At 47.0% G+C, this 19,840-nt stretch overlaps 1 pseudogene; it reads left to right on the top strand.

The window, feature by feature from the left end:
- LOC108318124 overlaps positions 1 to 9,916 on the top strand; it is an 18,490-nt pseudogene extending 8,574 nt beyond the window's left edge.
- Positions 9,917 to 19,840: the final 9,924 nt, after the last annotated feature.

Below are 19,840 nucleotides of genomic sequence, written 5' to 3' on the forward strand. Positions count from 1 at the left end.
GGAGGGGAGGGGAGAGGAGGAGAGGAGAGGGGAGGAGAGGAGAGGAGAGGGGAATGCTAAAGGCTGAATCAGAGTGGCAGGCATTTGCAGGGAAAGCACACACTATGGGGAGAGGGGAAGGTGGACGGTAGGGGAGAGGAGGGAGGAGGGGAGGAGAGGAGAAGGAGAAGGGGAAGGGGAAGGGAAGGGGAGAGTAGGGGAGGGGAGGGGGTATCCAGGCGATTCCTGCCTCACCCCAAATCAATCCCGCCTTTACATCTAGCTTGGAGGGTGAGGCCCGGTGCGGGTAGCTGGGTGCGCTAGCTGGCGAACCTGGAGGCTACAGGGTCCCATCTCTCAAAGGTCACATCTCCCAGAAGCAGGGTGGTGAGCAGTGCCCCCACAGAGGAAACCCCAAACATCTGCTGGCTCTGTGAGTTGGTTTGGGGACTTATTTAACTATTCAATGAGTTGGTTTCTGTTAGGTCTGGAGGAGCGCTTGTCTGATCTAAAATACCCACTGACCTGGGTTGGGCAGTGACTCCGTGGCCCTGGGGTCTTATTTAGCAACTCCCTGCACTGCGGACTCTGTCGCTCCTACCCATTCATGACCCCTCCCTCTCTCCTTAATTAGCCAGGGCAAGCCATCAGGTGAACCCAGCCCCAGCCAACATCTGATGGCAACTGCACAGGAGACCCCAAGGAGAGTCACCCGCACCCAGGCAGGCGGCTGAGGCTGAGAAATTGACATATACTGTTGTTTTAGGCCACTAGGTTTCGGGGTGAGTGGCTGCACAGAGGTAAATAACCAGAACAAAGGCCAACCTCAAAGGTAGCTGTCAGCACTGCGGTGCCATCAGACTTGCCAAGGCTGACACTCTGCCTAAATAAGCTCTAGCCTAAGAAATTCTGGGTTTTTTTTTTTTTCGCTTGTTTGTTTTGTTTTCCTGAGATGGAGTTTTGCTCTTGTTGCCCAGGCTGGAGGGTAATGACATGATCTCAGCTCACTGCAACCTCCTTCTCCTGGGTTCAAGCAATTCCGTTGCCTCAACCTCCCGAGTAGCTGGGATTACAGGCATCCACCACCACGCCTGGCTAGTTTTTGTATTTTTAGTAGAGATTGGGTTTCACCATGTTGGCCAGGCTGGTCTCGAACTCCTGACCTCGAGTGATCCACCGGCCTTGGCCTCCCCAAGTGCTGGGATTACAGGTGTTAGCCACCGTGCCTGGCCAGCCCGGCCAAGAAATTCTGTTTTAAAGAAATAAAGTAAGGCCTATAAAACTATTGTCTTATTAGACGTGCCACTTCCAAGGCACTCATAAGCATTCAGAGAGTAACACCTGCTTATCAGGAGTCCCAAAACAGAATAAAGAAAAGAGAGATGTTGGAAATAACTACCTTTTAAAGATAATTAGGTGCCAGGATAAAGCATCTTAAAATTTATCGTGCGAATGAGTAAGAACATTATACAATGACCAAAATTAGATTCTCAACCTTCCAGGAACAAACACAGATACTAGACAGCATTAAGTACACTCACACTTCAAAAATTACATCTCACAACCACAGTCATCCAGGTCACTTCAATCCCCAACAGCTTTAACTGCCGTCAGCCAGCCCAGGGTACAACTAAGGAGAAACAGAATTGAGTGTTGAATTTTCCGGGTTGGTCGTCTCACAGCTCCACTTCACTGGACAGCTGCTAACATCCACGTTGACACCTCTGAAGAGGAGCTTCTGCTATTTATACAAGTTTTACTGCCTCGTATGCAAGTTTTAATGCTAATTTTGCAAGTTTCAATGCTTTTTGAGCACCGATATGATGACACAAGCGGAAAATTCCACACCTAACCTCAAGTGAGACTGACAGCTGGTACTTAAAACAGTCAACACTGGCCAGGGGCTCATGCCTGTAATCCCAGCACTTTGGGAGTCCGAGGCGGGTGGATCACCTGAGGTGCGGAGTTCCAGACCAGCCTTGCCAACATGGTGAAACCCCGTCTCTACTAAAAATACAAAAATTAGCCAGGCATGGTGGCGCATGCCTGTAATCCCAGCTACTTGGGAGGCTGAGGCAGGAGAATTGCTTAAACCCGGGAGGCGGAGGTTGCAGTGAGCCGAGATTGTACCATGGCACTCCAGCCTGGGTAACAAGAGCGAGACTGTCAAAAAGGAAAAAAAAAAAACCACAGTTAAAACTTTGTTTCATGCATAAAATTACTAAAAATATTGTATTAAATTACCTTCAGGCTGTGTGTATAAGGTATATATGAAACAGAAACAAATTTTGTGTTTAGACTTGGGTCTCATCCCCAAGGTATCTCATTATGTATATGCAAATATTACAAAATACAAAAAGTTCCGAAATCCAAAACACTTCTGCCCCGTACCTCAAGTCTTTCAGATAAGGGATACTCAACCTGGTGTTCAAGAAGAGAATCCATTCACCCATGAAACCATCATAATGTATCAGAAGTAAAATAATGTGCTTTGCAGATACAATGAGAGATTGCTGAGGATTTAGAAGACAATTTCACTTTGAATTGTGTAAACTAAGGCTTGTGAACCAAAGCATGTGCCCAACTTTGGATTCTCTCAGCAGAGCATCAAAATACAATGAAAGAACAATAGTGAGTGAATTATAGAAAAGTGAACCCCATCCAGTTGAGGGTGAGCCTCACCACACAGGGAAGCCTGGTTGGTGTGTCAGGCAGAAAGGCACTTCGAGGTGAGTTTGGACGGGCGTGCCCCGGGGGTGTGTCGGAGGCGCAATCATGGCTCACAGCAGCCTCAAGCTTCCAGGCTCAAGTGATTTTTCTGCCTCAGCCTCCAAGTAGCTGGGACCACAGGCACACGCCACCATACCTGGCTAATTTTTTTTATTTTTAGTAGAGATTAGGTTTCACTATATTGCACAGACTGGTCTTGAACTCCTGGGCTCAAGTGATCCTCTTGCCTGGCCTCCCAAAGTGCTGGGATTACAGGCATGAGCCACCACACCTGGCGGGACCTGCAGTTTTCTTTGTGAAGTTTTTGATAAATTTAATTTCTTTAATAGATATAAGGCTATTCCGATTTTCTGTTTCATCTTTGCCCGTTTTTATGTTATTCAAAAAGTTTATCCAATTGCGTCTAAATTGTTATATTTGGGCCAGGTGTGGTGGCTCATGCCTGTAATCCCAGCACTTTGGAAAGCTGAGGCGAGCAGATCACTTGAGGTCAGGAGTTCCAGACCGGCCTGATCAACATGGTGAAACCCCGTCTCTACTAAAAATACAAAAAAAAAAAAAAGAAAAAAAAAGCCAGGTATGGTGGTGGGCACCTGTAATCCCAGCTTCTTGGGAGGCAAAGGCACAAGAATCGCTTGAACCTGGAAGGTGAAGGTTGCAGTGGGCCAAGATCACGCCACTGCAGTCCTGCCTGGGCTACAAGTGAGACTCTGTCTTACAATTTAAAAAAATCATAAACTGTTACATTTGTTGGCATGAAGTTTTTCACAATATTCCCTTATTAGTCTTTTAATGTAGGATCTGTAGCAATCATAACCCCTCTTTCATTCCCAATAGTGTTTTTTTTTTGTTTGTTTGTTTTTGAGACGGAGTTTCGCTCTTGTTGCCCAGGCTGGAGTGCAATGGCGCGATCTCGGCTCACCGCAACCTCCGCCTCCTGGGTTCAGGCAATTCTCCTGCCTCAGCCTCCTGAGTAGCTGGGATTACAGGCATGCGCCACCAGGCCCAGCTAATTTTTGTATTTTTAGTAGAGACGGGGTTTCACTTTGTTGACCAGGATGGTCTCGATCTCTTGACCTCGTGATCCACCCGCCTCGGCCTCCCAAAGTGCTGGGATTACAGGCGTGAGCCACCGTGCCCGGCCCTAATAGTGTTAATTTGTGTTCATTCATGTTGTAACACTCATCAGCACTTCATTTATTTTTGGTGCTGAATACTATTTCATTGTATGAATATATCACATTCCCTTTATCCATTCATCAGCTGGTGAACATTGGAGTTGCTAATAGTTTTTGGCTTTTATGAATAACAATGCTCTAAACATTCACATACAAGTCCTTGTGTTAACTCCTCTGGCTAGTTTGATTTCAACTGGTTTGATCCCAACTGGCCCCCCCAGTTCCCACCCAGTCTCAGTTTCTCGTTGCTGTGTAATTAAGAGATTCACTTGGCTCCTGTTCCTGAGAGGCAAGGGATCATGTAGCTCCGCTGGATTAAGCCTGGGGTGAAATCTTGACGGACCCCAGGCATCTGAAGGCTCAGGCAAGCTGGCCTGGGAGTCACTGAGCTGTTGCAGGAGGTACAGAAAAAGCCACAGCAGGTACAGAATTTTATTCCTTGGTTGAAAACCCTTGCTTAAGAATTTCTATGCAATATGCAATCTGTCAATTCGTGTTAATTAACTCACATATTGTTAACAGTACAATTTGCCTTTTAGATTGGTTTTGTTCATGTGCTCACTCTTTATCCCTGGAAATCCTTCAGAATTACTTGTTACATTTGGGAAGATTTTACCCCTTGAAATCTATTTCCTCTTCTGCAATTTTCATGTAACCCCAAAGGACAAAATGGCAAAAATTTATTTTTCCTTCACATTTTTATCATTTAGCCATCTTATCACCTACCCGTAAACACTTCCTCTGAAGCCTGCAAGGGTGCCTCACATTAAATGAAACGTCATCAAGTCTTTTGTTTTCTACTTTCCTCTTAAAGAAATCATGGGTGAAACTGTGGAAAGATCTTTATACCTGGTAATAGACCAGGTTTTGAATTTTTCAATAAGGAAAGAAAGGACGGAGAAGAAGAAGGTTAACTATGTGTGAATTTATAGATGTTTTGGTGTCTGGAGTCCACGTAAATAATATATTACCTCGCTGTAAATATGAACTCTGCTAGAGTCTAGGTCTTTAAACACAAATTAACAGGAGCTCCAGGGAAGGAGGAGATGTTCTGCTCTTAATGATCTTTTTAACACTAGCTGCAGGTACTGGGAACCCTACGGGGAATCCCTGGAATGCTCAGTCCCTAAGATGTTGGTTTCCAGTGTTGAATAGTTTGTAAGTGTGGGTGGGGTGGAAGGAATCTTCTCTATAATATAAAAACTCAAACACTCAAGCAATGAATCCTTTAAGAACAATTACAATAATTGCTATTGGCCTGGAGACTCCAGGCTTTTAAACATTCAGCAGGTGATTTTCTTCAAAGGTAGTAAAAGTGGAATATTTGACCACGCTTATTAGCAGAGGCAAGGCTTGCCTGGGGACGCACAATTCACATGTCCTTCCAATGGGAATGAAACTCAGCCTTTCTTTTTCGTTTCTGTGTTTTTGCTGTTGTGCCATTCTACCCTCCACTTCTCTGGGGCCCACTTTTTCAGCTTCCATAGGAGTGAGAACAGGGTCTGTCTATCTGTGCCTGACTTCACTTCATATATCGACAGCCTCCGCCCCCGCCTCCTGGCTCACCCACGTTGCTGGAAATGACACGATTTCCATCTTTTCCATCCACCCTGAGGCCTCTCTGCAGAGGCCACAGCAGGAATCCCTGCGCTCCCCGCCTGGGTCTCTCCTCTTCTCCTCTGCTCCCCTGCTCCTTCCCTGGCTCCCCACAGCCCCCCACCCTACCCTGGGCCCCACTGTCCACCTCTGCCCAGTGCCCAGGCTTCCCACACCTCCTCTTCCTTACCTGCCCCCAGCACAGTGGCTCTGTGGGGTCCCAACCTGCCTCTCCCTCTTCCACCCCCACCCCGCCCGGCGCTTGCGCGCTGCCCCGCCCCCGCCTCTCCGCCACTCACCTCTGCGATCTGATCTGATCTTCCGGGGCCCCTGCCACTCACCTCTGCGACCTGATCACCTGATCGATCTGATCTCCCGGGGCCCCCACCCATGCCAGATGCCTCGGCTGCTCCCGCCCTTCCTCTTCCTCCAGGCTGGTGACCTGATACTACCTGTGTGACTTTTGCAACTTGCTTACCTTCTCTGAGCCTCTTGTCTTTTAGATGAGAATATTTGGAGGATCAAAGGAGACCTGCTGAAGATGCCCAGTAGACCTTAGCTAGTTCTTACCTGCCTGACTCCACCTTGTGCGGTCATCTGAGGCTAGGATTCTTTTTTTTTTTTTTTCTTTTTTTGAGACAGTCTCACTCAGTCACCAGGCACCAGGCTAGAGTGCAGTGGTGCGATCTCGGCTCACTGCAACCTCCGCCTCCCGGGTTCAAGCAACTCTCCTGCCTCAGCCTCCTGAGTAGCTGGGACTACAGGTTCGTGCCACCACGCCCAGCTAATTTTTGTATTTTTTAGTAGAGACGGGGTTTCATCGTGTTGGTCAGGATGGTCTCGATCTCTTGACCTCGTGATCCACCCTCCTCGGCCTCCCAAAGGGCTGGGATTACAGGCCTGAGCCACCGCGCCCGGCCAACTGGGATTCTTCATTTTACACCCCCTCCCTCCTCTCCCAGGTTGTAAAGCTTCCTTTCAGGGACTGGGCAATGGGCACAGCCCCAAGTAAGCTCTGCAGCCCCTCGGATTAGGGTGAACAGCTTGGCTGATTGGGTGAAGGCACTACAGGACGGTTATCTGGTTGCAAAATATATTTTATGTATTTAGAAACAAAAAGAACTATTTGTGTATAGTGTTTAACAAATATATAACTGATTATGGAAGAAAGTGGCCCTCCCTCCCTCCCTTCCTCCCTCCCTCCCTCCCTCCCCCCCTCCCTTCCTCCCTCCCTCCCTCCCTCCCTCCCTCCCTCCCTCCCTCCCTCCCTCCCTCCCTCCCTCCCTCCCTCCCTCCCTTCCTTCCTTCCTTCCCCTCCCTCCCTCCCTCCCTCCCTCCCTTCCTTCCTTCCTTCCTTCCTCCCTCCCTTCCTTCCTTTCATTTCTTTTCTCATTTGGAAACCTAACCATTACGGATAACATTATTTCCAAGGCATAAGATGACTGGCAATAGGTGATGGAACCTGGGTTTTCCTAGGCCTCCCCAGTGTCTGGAGGACGTCATGTAAAGAGGAATTACTTGGTATTCAAAAACTCTTGGATCTACCTGCTAACACAAGAGCACTCACCTGTCAGCAGAGCTGCTAACTCTGCTAACATAGGGGAGTCCCTGCCCTGCCCACCAGCTCTAGGACTTCCTGCTGCAGCTGCCACTGTGTTTCCAAGCACCATGCCTCATCTTACTTGTTGCCAGGGCGCAACTGTAGGGATGTCACTGACGTCCTGAGTTCTCATGGTTCCAAACCTGTGGAGCAGGGAGCTGTGCTGAGGGCGTGGGTCCCAAGGTGCAATTGCCCAGCCCTAGTAGTGATAGACAAGTACTAGGCATATCTGCGTATTGAGGCAGAGCTTTCTGGCTTTCACGCTGACCTTCTCTCTCTCTCTAGGCTTGTGTGTGTGCAGTAGCCTGGGCCAGGAACCGACTGGAGTAAGAGCTCCACCCGTCCCGGGCATTCTGGGCTTCTTTGGGGCCAGCTTCTTGTTCTCTCTGGATGAGTGTCTCTGGGAAGCTCCCCAGCCTTTGTGCATGGGGCTCTCCAGCAGGAACCCAGGCTGAGCCCCTTTCTGGGAAGCTCCCCATTCCCTAGCAAATACATTTCTGATGGGCCTGCCCTGCTTACCCATTGTGGGCTGCAGAAGACCACAGTTCCAGTGAGCACTCTCAAACGTGCTCTTACACATAAGCTATTTATATAAGCTACGAGTAAGCTTCTGTTTCTCAAACATTAGCAACTGCCTGTCCACTGGTTCCTTCAGGTGTACATGCACTATCATAAAGAATTACTTAAAATAAGTTGGGGGAGTTTCCCAAGAGTTGAACACGTGGAGCTTTGTGGAGGGTGGCATACCTGGGGAGGGCGTGGAAGCTCTGTGCCCCTTCCCCCACACTCAGCCCCTGCATCTCTTCATCTGGGTCCTTTGTAATATCCTTTATAAGCTGATGAATATTACTCTTCTGTAGGTCAGAAATGTCCCAGATGCTGCAGTCATTTCAGTTTGATTTCACTGGAGACACTGACTTGATGATGATATGAACGTCACCGAATCCTTCAAGGAATTTGTTGAATTGCTCAACAAAAGTAGAGGAGAAGATGATGATGGCACACAATGCCAGTGATTTTCTCATCAGACCCCTGGGAAGCTTCCAGAAGGGGCAGAGAGGCTTCATGAAGGCTGTGTGAGGACGCAGTGAGAAGGTGGCCATCTGCAAACCAAGAGGACGCTCTCGCCAGACACCAATCTGCTGATACCAAGCCTCCAAAACTGTACAAAATAAATATTTGTTGTTTACATCCTAAAGAAAGAAAGAAATAATAAAATTGAGTTGGGCAATCATCTAAAAACATACCTGGCTGTGGCTGGGCACAGTGGCTCTTGCCTGTAATCCTAGCACTTTGGGAGGCTGAGGCAGGAGGCTTGCTTGAGGCCAGGAGTTCAAGACCAACTCAATATCAAAACAAAACAAAACAAAACAAACTTGGTTGCAATGGTCCTGTTTTCTAGTAGAGTCTCCTTACAAATAATGCTGTAATGCTACCCATGTTCTTGAGTCTATGGGAAAAAAAAAGGATCGGCCCTGACCATGTTTGATACAGATGTAAATCGACTTCCTGTTTGAAAAACTTACTTATAGCAGCTACAACAGGAAACCCCTCATCCTTGAAGGATTATCTGTACTTTCGAGGTAGAAAACAGCCCAAAGTATTGTCGAAGAGAGTTTCACATCATGATCTCCCAAGAAGCTGCTGACTAGCTCTTGAGTGTAGCTGAGGGAGCTATGTCATGGGAGAGCCAGCAACAGCCAGGGCCCTACAGTTTGACTTTCAGATTTGGAAGTCAAACAAGAAACTTCAGGCTCTACTGCAATGGAAATCACTTTGTTGGGGAGAAACACTGTGAGTCCATCTACAATCTAGTAACTGATGGCTTGATTACTCTCTATATTGAGACAGGGCAGCAGAATACATTGCCAAGATGATGATAAACCCAGTTTACGAGCACATAGGATACACAACCTTAAACAGAGAGTCAGCCTGCAAAAAATAGATGCCAGTCCTAAAAGAGACACATGGTGAGATTCTGCAGGCCAGGATAGGGTGTTGGAGAAAAGGCTGACATCACCTGTTAGAAGAGCAACTTTGAAAGAAAATGAGCAAATTCCAAAATATGAAAAGGTTCCCAATTTCAAGGCCCATGTATCAAGAGGGCCACGCTGGTGTGAATACTGTGACATCCTCAGGTGTGGGCTCATTACTCAGGGGGGGAACTGTGTGGAATCGTTTCAGTGTTCACAACCAGTGACCCAACATGGTCCCAAATGACTGGAAGCCAGGCTTGAGGCATGCCAAGGTGCGTAGCTGTGACTTTACAATGCTTGTCAAAAGCACACACTGCTAAGCGGCCAAGGGTGGGGGACATGTGCAACAGGGAGACTGAGTCTGAAAGTCCCAGTTATGAAGGACTATCCCATGTATCCCATGTAGTGACTTAACTGACGTCAAGATGGCTTTTGACAGAGATGGTGAGAAAGCAGCTATTTCTGTGAATTCATATGAAGATATCAACATTGTCACTGGTACTCCGAAACCGTGCTTCAGAGATTTGACAATTTCACTAATCATGCGTGATATCGACCCTAAGTTTATAGAATCTGCCGAAACTATGGATCCTAATGAGTAACTGGAGACCCTTCGTGAAGCACTGAAACTACTAGCACCTGATCACTGTGAAACCCTCTGGTCCCTGATGGCACATCTAAAGAGAGTGACACTCCATCAAAAGGAGAATCTTATGAATGCGGAGAACGCTGGAATTGTCTTTGTCCCATCCCTTCTGAGATCTCCAGACCAAAACACCATGGCTGCACTGAACCGTATACAATATCAGCAACTGGTGGTGGAGCTGCCTATCAAAAACAGGGACGTTTTACTTTAAATTTTACATTTCGGGGGAAAAGAAATGTTTTACAGATGAAGTCATGTTTTATCATAATTTAATTGGCCCCTATAGCTGAATTATTTCTTGATTTGAGATTTGGGCGTATAACCAGATGAAAATGAAGGAACTTTCTGTTGTTTTTGCAGTACCGTTCAACTGTCTTACATGACAGTGAACACACACTTTCCGGTGCTAGCAATCCTGGGCGTTTATCATGTTAAGAAAAACTCAAGTCATCACGTGATTAGCTCCCTATCTGGCAGAAAACTCCATACAAAAGACACAACAAACCTGTCCCAGCACAGCCTCTGTGCACTGTGTAGTCTGTGGTTGTAATCCAGCATGTTTCAGAATAAGCCTTTTGTGACTTTGCTTCAGGGTCTGTGTCATCGGTTTCTGACACTTGCACAAACACGCACACCCACACGATAAAACAGTGCGCTGCTGGCTGTTGCGTTACCAGACTGTATCATACGCCTACTTTTTGCAAATGACTTCTGGTTTCTCTTAGTTCTTCTCTAAGATAGCACGTTCTTTCCAGAAAAAGCAAAATGTGTTTTCTGATTTGTTACTTTAATAAGTTATCCATACCAGTAAAAAATGTACAACACACACACAAAAGAAAGATTAAGACTCTTTCAGTGTAGAGGGAGCGACCGAACCACAGTTATGAAGCCATGGCTCAAAACCACTTGGTTCTTTCTCTAGCAGAATTAGGGGATGGAGGGCAAAGGAAAGGCTTTTGAGGACACATACTGGTCATGTATGTGTCAAACGCTAAGGACAGCAGGGAAGGTGGCTTTTTGTTGGTGTTCTTTGAGATTCCAGGAGTTTATCGGTCATGTTTCATTCCTTAGGGAAACCATTCTGGAATTTCATCATGAAAGACAAACAGAAAGCCATTTCACCACATCAGATTTCCTTGGGTGATAAGCACTGAGTTTCAGCTGTGAGTATGCACATCCCTGCCTTTAACCCAGGGGATGGAGCACACGGGAAAAGGGGAATATCAGTTATAATATTGTGGTACCCCATAGCACCTACAGCATTGGAGGTCATTTTCTCATACTTCCTTCATTTGCTCTTTGACATGGTTCTTGACCAGACTTACTAGGGTGCTGCTGACAGTGACAATGGCCTGTCTGGAGCAGCCGCTGTGATTCTGCCAGCTGTAGCAGGTGTGGGGGGGCCGTGGCCAGGGCTGCATGCTCTGTGGAGCCAGCAGGAGCTGGGAACAGGCAAGGGCCCCACTCCTTACTGAGTTGGTGGGGAAGGAGCCAGTGCTCCCAGGCACAGCCACAGCCACCCAGCAGCAGCCCCAGACCCTGGCATCCCTGCCCTCTCAGCAGCCCAGGAAGCCCGCTGCCCCTACAGGCTTGAAAGTGCCTGCTCCTACTCCCTGATGCTTCCTCACTCCTGTCACCTTCTCTGGGGTGAAGCAAAGTTGTGGTCAAGCCTGGGCACTGTCACAACCCAGCGCTCAGGGTGGCACTGACACACCAGCCCCCTGCTGCCTCAGCCACCTCCAGACTTTGGGCACCAATGGGCATTGGAGGGGGCTGGGGCACTGAGGGCAGGTCAGTGTGAACCTGCAGGCACCCATCAGTGTAGACAGCCTGGGCACTGCAATGGCATGTTGATGGCTGCAGGAAGCAGACAGATTCCTAGGTGAGAAGGGGCAGGTTCCTGGTGAAACCTCTTTTTCAAGCCAGGAATGGCCTGAAGCTTGGGGGCTGGGCTGGTGTTTGAAGTGAAGTTAGTGGCCCAGAGTGAGGGCTTCATTGGTGGCCATTCAGCCAATCAGATGGTGCTTTTTCCAGGCCTGCTCATGGCTGCCTATGGACCAATCAGCATGCACATCCTCCATTCTGAGCACATAAAAACCCCAGACTCAGCCAGGCTCACACACTTGTTGACAATCTGCCTTCAGAAAGAAGCTATCCACCGTGGGTCTTCCTCCATCTCAAAAAATAAAAATAAAAATAATGCCTACTCTCTCCAGTGTCCCTGTCCCATGACAGCTCTTTGTTAGAAGCTTCTGGGAGGGGCTCCAATGGGCAGCATGTCGGGCATGCTGACCCTGTGCTGTCTCAGGGACAACGGTCCCACCTCTGCAGGAAGCCATGGTGTGGGGAGAAAGAGAACCCTTGCTGCCAATTCAAGCCCTTGCTATGTGCCAAGGTGCTTTCTGACAAAATCCTTTATGCTGTCCTGGCACTATGAGGGAGGTTTTCATACCCCCACTTGTCAATGAGAAGATGGAGAATTTGAGTGTTTATAAACTTCCCAAGTTTTCATAACCCCTAAGTGGCAGAGATAAAATTTCGAACCAAGTTTATTTAATTCAAAGGAAATAGTTAGATTAAAAAAAAAAAAGGGCCGGGCGCGGTGGCTCACGCCTGTAATCCCAGCGCTTTGGGAGGCCGAGGCGGGTGGATCACGAGGTCAAGAGATCGAGACCATCCTGGTCAACATGGTGAAACCCCGTCTCTACTAAAAATACAAAAAATTAGCCGGGCATGGTGGCGCGTGCCTGTAGTCCCAGCTGCTCGGGAGGCTGAGGCAGGAGAATTGCCTGAACCCAGGAAGTGGAGGTTGCGGTGAGCCGAGATCGCGCCATTGCACTCCAGCCTGGGTAACGAGAGCGAAACTCCGTCTCAAAAAAAAAAAAAAAGAAGAAATAAGAAAAAAATGCCAGGCGCAGTGGCTCACACCTGTAATCCCAGCACTTTGGGAGGCTGAGGTGGGTGGATCATCTGAGGTCAGAAGTTCGAGACCAGCCTGACCAATATGGTGAAACCCCGTCTTAAAAAAAAAAAAAAAAAGAAGAAGAAGAAGAAATAAGGAAATAGTTAGAAAAACCTAAGTCTTGACTGGCCTGTGAATGATACCTGTGATCCAGGTAGACATACAAATGGAATTCAAGACATTATGCATTTTCCTCTTTCTACAAATATGGAAACAGTCCTCTTATTTCACACATACCTCAGTGACACTCTCAGGAGGCGAGCTAGAGGAGCTACTGGCTTAGGGGACAGAAAGGAGGTATAGCCCTCTGTGTCAGGTATTCTCATTCTACTCCATGTAGTGATAAGTTCACCTTCACATGTCGTTTCCCAAGAATTTGCATGTCACACCCATTTGCATATTCACACGCCTACATGTTGCACAGAAGACGAGCGTTATCTTTCACTGCTGGGAGGGTTGCCTTTGAAACATTTCCCCCCAGAGTGACCTCTAGCAAAATCATTTGAATCAGTGTAGATCTCCTGTCTTGGGTTCTTGTCACTCTGCTCCAGGAAGGGGGAAGAACCAAAATTTACTGCACTGAATCCTGACCACCTGGGAAGAAGAAGAAAATACAGCTTTCCTTAATAACCCTGGCTAATTAAAAAGGAATTGCCATTTGGACCTGGAGGAAATAAGTTGAAGGGGAGGGGCCTGGTTTTGAGGTAGACTCTGTACTTGAAACACAATCGTTCACTCTCTCTACTTTTTCTTTAGAACAAACCAGATTTCATCTTGCCAGATATGTGAGGATATTCAGATGAGGTGAGTCAAAGCCATTTGCAAATGTTATCATCTCTTGGATAAAAGTGGGACAAAATGATAGTACAATCTGCAAATCTGCAAAAGAACCCAGGTCACCCAGATATTCCGCAGAAATGAATAAACCCATAAACCCATGACTGCTCATGACAATCAGAGCTTATTTTTTGTTTTAAAACTCGCAGTGGCTTTCATCTATAAAGCTTTAGTCCTGCAATGGACTTGTTTTCTGATACTTCAGAGATCATCGTGGGAAATAAAGCTGCCCTGCCTTACCTACGGGCAAGGGGTCAGACCCCTGCTGCTCATTTCCTGAGAATGATGGAAATTTGGATCCTTGCTGGTCTTCGTGGATCTTATCTTGCCTGCACTCAGCAAGACGATGATCGAATTTTCAGGTTGGAACTAGAGCTCCAAGGAGTGGGGGGCTGGGAAAGGGATACCTCCCGCTGGCCCCAACACTATTCCAACCCCCCTCCTGGCTCAAAGTGATGCCCAGCTTCTGGCATTTGCTATGCATACCTCACCTTGTGGCCCCCCAGCCTCTCGGGATGCCCCCATCTTTTGGCCTGGCCTGACCTGGCCTGGCTCCTCTCCACCACATTGGCATATTTACCAAGTTTTCCGTTCCTTAAAGTCTAGCTCTGCTGCAAATAGCCTGGCTCTCTGGTTACAGCTCAAGAAAGGCTCTTACTCACCTACACAACTGCTGGGTGACCTGAGTGCACCCGAATTTCGGGAACACGCCAGAGACAGAGAGGCAATCAGTTAGCTGGAGGACTGTATTAATCAGTCTCTCCCAATGCAGTTGAGGCACAGAGCCAAGGGTATTTAGCCCTTTTTGATTGTTTGCATCTAAATTAAAGTAGTCACTACTTTCATCAATAGCAATTAACATCTCCTGAGTGCTTTCCAGTAGCATGGCATTGAATTAAGTCTGCCTAGGGCTTTTCACAGCATAGAGGATGTGACATTTCTGGTCTCAATGAGCATATAATAATAAGAAAGAGATGACAATTAATTAGCCAATATTTATGGAGTGCGTATTTAGCCTAGGCATTTTGCTAGAAGCTTGTACATCACAACTCAATAATCATAGAAGGGACCCTCAAATAGATGAGGCTGTCTCCAAAGCTCCGAGTCCTGCTTTACAATAGTGTGGGAGAGTTTGCTCTCACACTCTGGCCCCAGACACCACCAATGGTTTTCAACCATGAGCAGCACCTTCCTCTCAGGGAGTGTCTGGAAGTGCATGGGAGCATTTGTGATTTGCCTTAGGCTACAATCTGAGATTTACTATGGGTAGTACAGGGATGCTGACATTCAACAATAAGCCAGAGGGTCCTATGCAACCAAGAACTTTCCCACTCAAGATGCCTATTGGAACCCCTATTGAAACCTGTCAGACTGGCCAGGAGCAGTGGCTCACGCCTGTAATCCTAGCACTTTGGGAGGCCGAGTTGGGTGGATCACTGGAGATCGGGAATTTGAGACCAGCCTGGCCAACATGGAGAAACCCCGTCTCTACTAAAAATACAGAATTAGCCAGGCGTGCTGGCACGCGCCTGTAGTCCCAGCTACTCCGGAGGCTGAGACAGGAGAATCGTTTGAACCTGGAGGCAGAGGTTGTGGTAAGCCGAGATCACGCCACTGCACTCCAGCCTGGGCAACAAGAGCGAAACTCCCTCTCAACAACAACAAAAAAAAAGAAAAGAAAGCTTACAGAGTAAAAGCTGTGAAAATACTCAGAAGGTTGAAGAGTCCTCTGTTGATGTTCCTCCCCTCATAGTTTGAGAAATCCTCTTTTGGAGGGGAATGACTTTCGGAGGGGTGAGGGTCAGGTTGACCCAAATTCTCCAGGAACCTGACTGCCTCAGGCATTAGAGAGTAAGCCTCAGTCGTCTGTTCTGCTAACAAGTCCAGAAGATCATATTTTTCATTGTTATGGCTGAGTTACCTTTTCTGGAAGAAATTAAGCAAGATTCTAAGTTTGGAATATTATTTGGCCCTTGTTTTCAACTCAACAGTCACATCACAGTGTGCCTTTCAGGGTAATGTTTCTTAATAATTGCAACCCATTAAAAAAGGGGAAAAAAGGAACATTAAGTATAAAAGGGCTAGCACCCCATAGTAAAATGTGCATCAGAGACCCCGTTGCCGCCTGAGCCCCAAGCTTCCCACAATGGTCTGCATTATGACCAAGCTGCCCACAGATTTGCAGCAAGAGGCTGGTGAGGGGCAGCCTGAAAGCACAGAAAAAAGTGGAACAGGCCAGGCGTGGTGGCTCATGCCTGTAATCCCAGCACTTTGGGAGGCCAAGGCCAAGGTGGGCGGATCACTTGAGGTCAAGAGTTCGAGACCAGCCTGGCCAACCTGGTAAAACCTAGTCTTTACTAAAAATACAAAAAAAAAAAAGATTGGCCATATGTGGTGGCGCGTGCCTGTAGTCCCAGCTACTCGGGAGGCTGAGGCAGGAGAATCGCTTGAACCCGGGAGGTGGAGGTTGTAGTGAGCGGAGATCATGCCATTGCACTGCAGCCTGGTGACAGAGTGAGACTCTGTCTAAAAAAAGAAAAAAGAAAGAAAGAGGTGGAACAAGCTGTGGCCACCCAAGGGCAGGCAGCCAGAGGGGGCAGCTGGGAAGGAAGGGGAGCGACGCCCAGCATAAGCAGAATGTGGATTGGCCAGCCTGAATCTGCGAGAGGGGGCAGGGCACGGGGGGAAAGGCTCCAGGGTTCCAACCCACTTGCAGCAATGCTCTTTGGAACCAGACTGGAGCGTGACTTTGGAGAGTGGCATCTGGCTCTGAGGAAGGCCACAGACACCTTCAGGGAAGGTGAGCCAAGTCTTCATTCCCTCACAAGAACAATTAAGGCACAATTTCAGTTTTAATTAATTAATTTTTTTGAGACAGGGTCTCACTCTGCTGCCCGTGCTGGAGTACAGTGGCGTCACTGTGGCTCACCGCAGCCTCAGCCTCCTGGCTCAAGTGATCTTCCTGACTGAAGTGATCCTCCTGCCTCAGCCTCTCGAATAGCTGGAACGACAAGCATGCACCATGACACTGGCCAATTTTTTTATTTGTTTGTAGAGAGGGAGTTTCCTTATGTTGCCTAGGCGGGCCTTGAACTCCTGGGCTCAAGCATTCCTCCCACCTTGACCTCCCAAAGCATTGGGATGACAAGTGTGAACCACCGCACCTGGCCTCGGGGTTTTTCTTGATCACTTATTACCACCGCTATTTTCTTTTTTTTTTTTTTCTTGAGACGGAGTTTCACTCTTGTTACCCAGGCTGGAGTGCAATGGCGCGATCTCGGCTCACCGCAACCTCCGCCTCCTGGGTTCAGGCAATTCTCCTGCCTCAGCCTCCTGAGTAGCTGGGATTACAGGCACGCGCCACCATGCCCAGCTAATGTTTTGTATTTTTAGTAGAGATGGGGTTTCACCATGTTGACCAGGATGGTCTTGATCTCTTGACCTCATGATCCACCCGCCTCGGCCTCCCAAAGTGTTGGGATTACAGGCTTGAGCCACCGGGCCTGGTGTCCACCGCTATTTTCTAAGAGATCCTTTTGTACATACAGCCTAAGACTGTGTCAGTCGTTTTGTGCAGTGGCAATGTTATGGGCTCATATGCTACCTAAGTAATTACCCACTACTACTCCTGCTTCGTTCCAACATTGCTGTCTCCTAAACAGCCTTCCCTGTTAGATATTTGTGGAATATTCTTTCTCCCCTGGTGTATTACTTTACAGATGCTCCTTGACTTAAGCTGGGATTACATTATCCTAAATCAAAAGCGTATTTGTTGACATAAAATCAACTATTCAGTAGTTTCTCCGCTTACCATGGATTTATCTGGATGTAATCCCATGGCAAGTTTAGAAACTACTGAATACATATTGCTTTTGCACCATTGTAAAGTTAAAACACATAAATCAGACCCGTAGTAAATCAGGGACTATCTGTGTTAAATCTAATCTAATTACTTCATTTCCTCACTAAATTTGCCAGATCAGACTACATTCCGTGTTTTTCTCTCTCCATCTCTTTCTTCCTTCCTCCTTCCCTCCCTTCCTTCCTTTCTTTTTCTCTGCCTTTTCTAATATAGTAGTCTAAGGAGAAGTCTGCTCCTTCTCGTTAGCAGATAAATTGTGGTGTGAAGCTCTTGGCCAAAATGGATCCCCACAGCGTTACACTCTACACCTCCCCCTTCCAAGAGCATTAATAATCAGTGCTTACTGTTGTCAATCTGATTGTCAACAGTTTGCATTTATCATGAGGGTTGGCAGTACCGGCTGTGGATTTGGCTTTACTGGAGGGGGATTAGTTGTGGAGTCCTGATAAGATAAGTAAGCAACAATGAGGAAGGAGCCCCAGCTGGGGAAGAACAATGAACAATTGCTCTGAGAACTAGCTAATGACAACTCATGGGTACAATGACCTCATTCCATGGGCCTAAGGACCTCTTTCCAGCACGACCCTATAGAACTTCCCTCCAGCCTCTGCCTCTTTGCAGACAGCCCCTTCTCTGCTGGGCTGCCTGCTGCTTTCTTGCGACACATTTTCATACTTTCTCTGATAAATCTAATAAATTTCTTTACTTACAACGGTCTTGGCAAAGTCCTTTACCGCCCTTGCCACTGGCCCCAGCTAGTCCCACCCATGACAGTGTCATCTCTTGAACCGTTAGCCGTTGAAGTAATCGTTTTCCTTTCCAGATGGAGCTGGCTTTCCTGCTCATAGTCAGCTACTGGTGAGCACCCTTGCACTTCCTTTTCTTTTTAACCCAGGCATTGATAGGCGGAGACTCGCATTCAGTCATTCTTGCATGTGCACACTAGAATCTCATCCCATTGTAACTTCCCCAGGCTACACCACGATGGCAAGTGGGAAGAGCAGTGCTGTGTGGTTGGCCACTTGATTCTGGGTCAAGACTCCTGCCATCTAGTCCCACTTAGTCACAGCTGTGGCTGGTGTGGGACACCCAACCTCCCGGTACCTTGGGGTTCTCTGTCTATAAGATGGAAGGCACCTCACAAGGTATGGGGTGTGTGGGAACAAGCCAAGGTCTGGGGAGATTTTTAAGAGGCTGGGATTTTAAATAGAAATAAATAAATAAAGCATCAAAAGTCAAAATCCTACAAGATCATAACAAGAAGAGATCACCTATAATTGGGATCGCAGGGCTTGAAGCAGAGAACACAGCATTCAGGTAAGCTGGCTTTCAGTTGTAATTATCTTTGAGGTGTGACTGGGTCCTCGTGCAGTCCAAAAGTTGGGGAACTAGGTGTGGGTCCCTACATGTGAGTGCAGTCAGCACCATCTCCATCATCTCTTAGTTTCTCATCCTCCCATATTGCAAGGATGCGTCCAACACCGGCAGAGATGCTGGGTTCTAGGGCCAATCCCAGAATCAGCTAAGTCTGGGCTACACTGAGTATCCAAGTCCATTTTTCAATCGTGCATATCAGAGAAACTAATGAAACTCTGTCATTTTCAAAATAGGAAGTGACTTCCCCAGGATCACACGGTTCCAACACTTCTAGGTCAAGACCACACACAGATTGCAATTCTGGGTGGTGGTTAGGAGCACAGGTTTTGGATCTGACAGGTCTGGGCTCTAGAATCCCTGGAAAGCAAGCAGCACATCTGTCATTATTTGCAGTCTACCTGGGAAATCCAAGAAAAGTGGCCAAAAATTTGACCAGTTTACTAGTCATGTCTTCAGGTGAATATTGTAAAATATCAGTTATTCCTAAATTGATATTTTAGGTTGAATTCTAGAGTCAGAACACATAACAACAAATCAAATTTTGTAAATGAGGGCAGACATGTACTGAACGATACTAAATATATGTAAGCTCACGTGCACACAGAAGGAGGTCACACTTGCGCAAGAGTGAACAGGCAAACCAATGGAAGGAAGGGTGAATTATTCAAGAAATAGTGCTAAAAAAAATGGAAGGCCCATTTTTCCATTTTCTCCAGGTAAATTAAGGCAGTAAATGTAAAAAAAAAAAAAAAAGTCACAATAAGAACACTAGGTGAAAAAAATAGCTGAATATTTATATGACCTATGGCTGAGAAAGAACTTTAAAAACATTGAAAGTACAAAGAAAAAGATGACTTGACTACTTAAAAAGTAAAACTTGGGCACATAAAAATTGATTTAAAACACAATAAGCTAGAAAATGACAGACTAGGAGGGAGTTAATGTTTCTTCCTCAATTCAACAAAATTTTTTTTTGAGACGGAGTCTCGCTCTGTCACCCAGGCTGGAGTGCAGTGGTGTGATCTCGGCTCACTGCAGCCTCTGTGTGCCAGATTCAAGCAATTATCTTTTTTTCCTTTTCTTTTTTTTTTTTTTTT

Source organism: Cebus imitator, unplaced genomic scaffold, assembly GCF_001604975.1.
Source record: "Cebus imitator isolate Cc_AM_T3 unplaced genomic scaffold, Cebus_imitator-1.0 Scaffold11, whole genome shotgun sequence".
Classification (NCBI taxonomy): Eukaryota; Metazoa; Chordata; class Mammalia; order Primates; family Cebidae; genus Cebus; species Cebus imitator.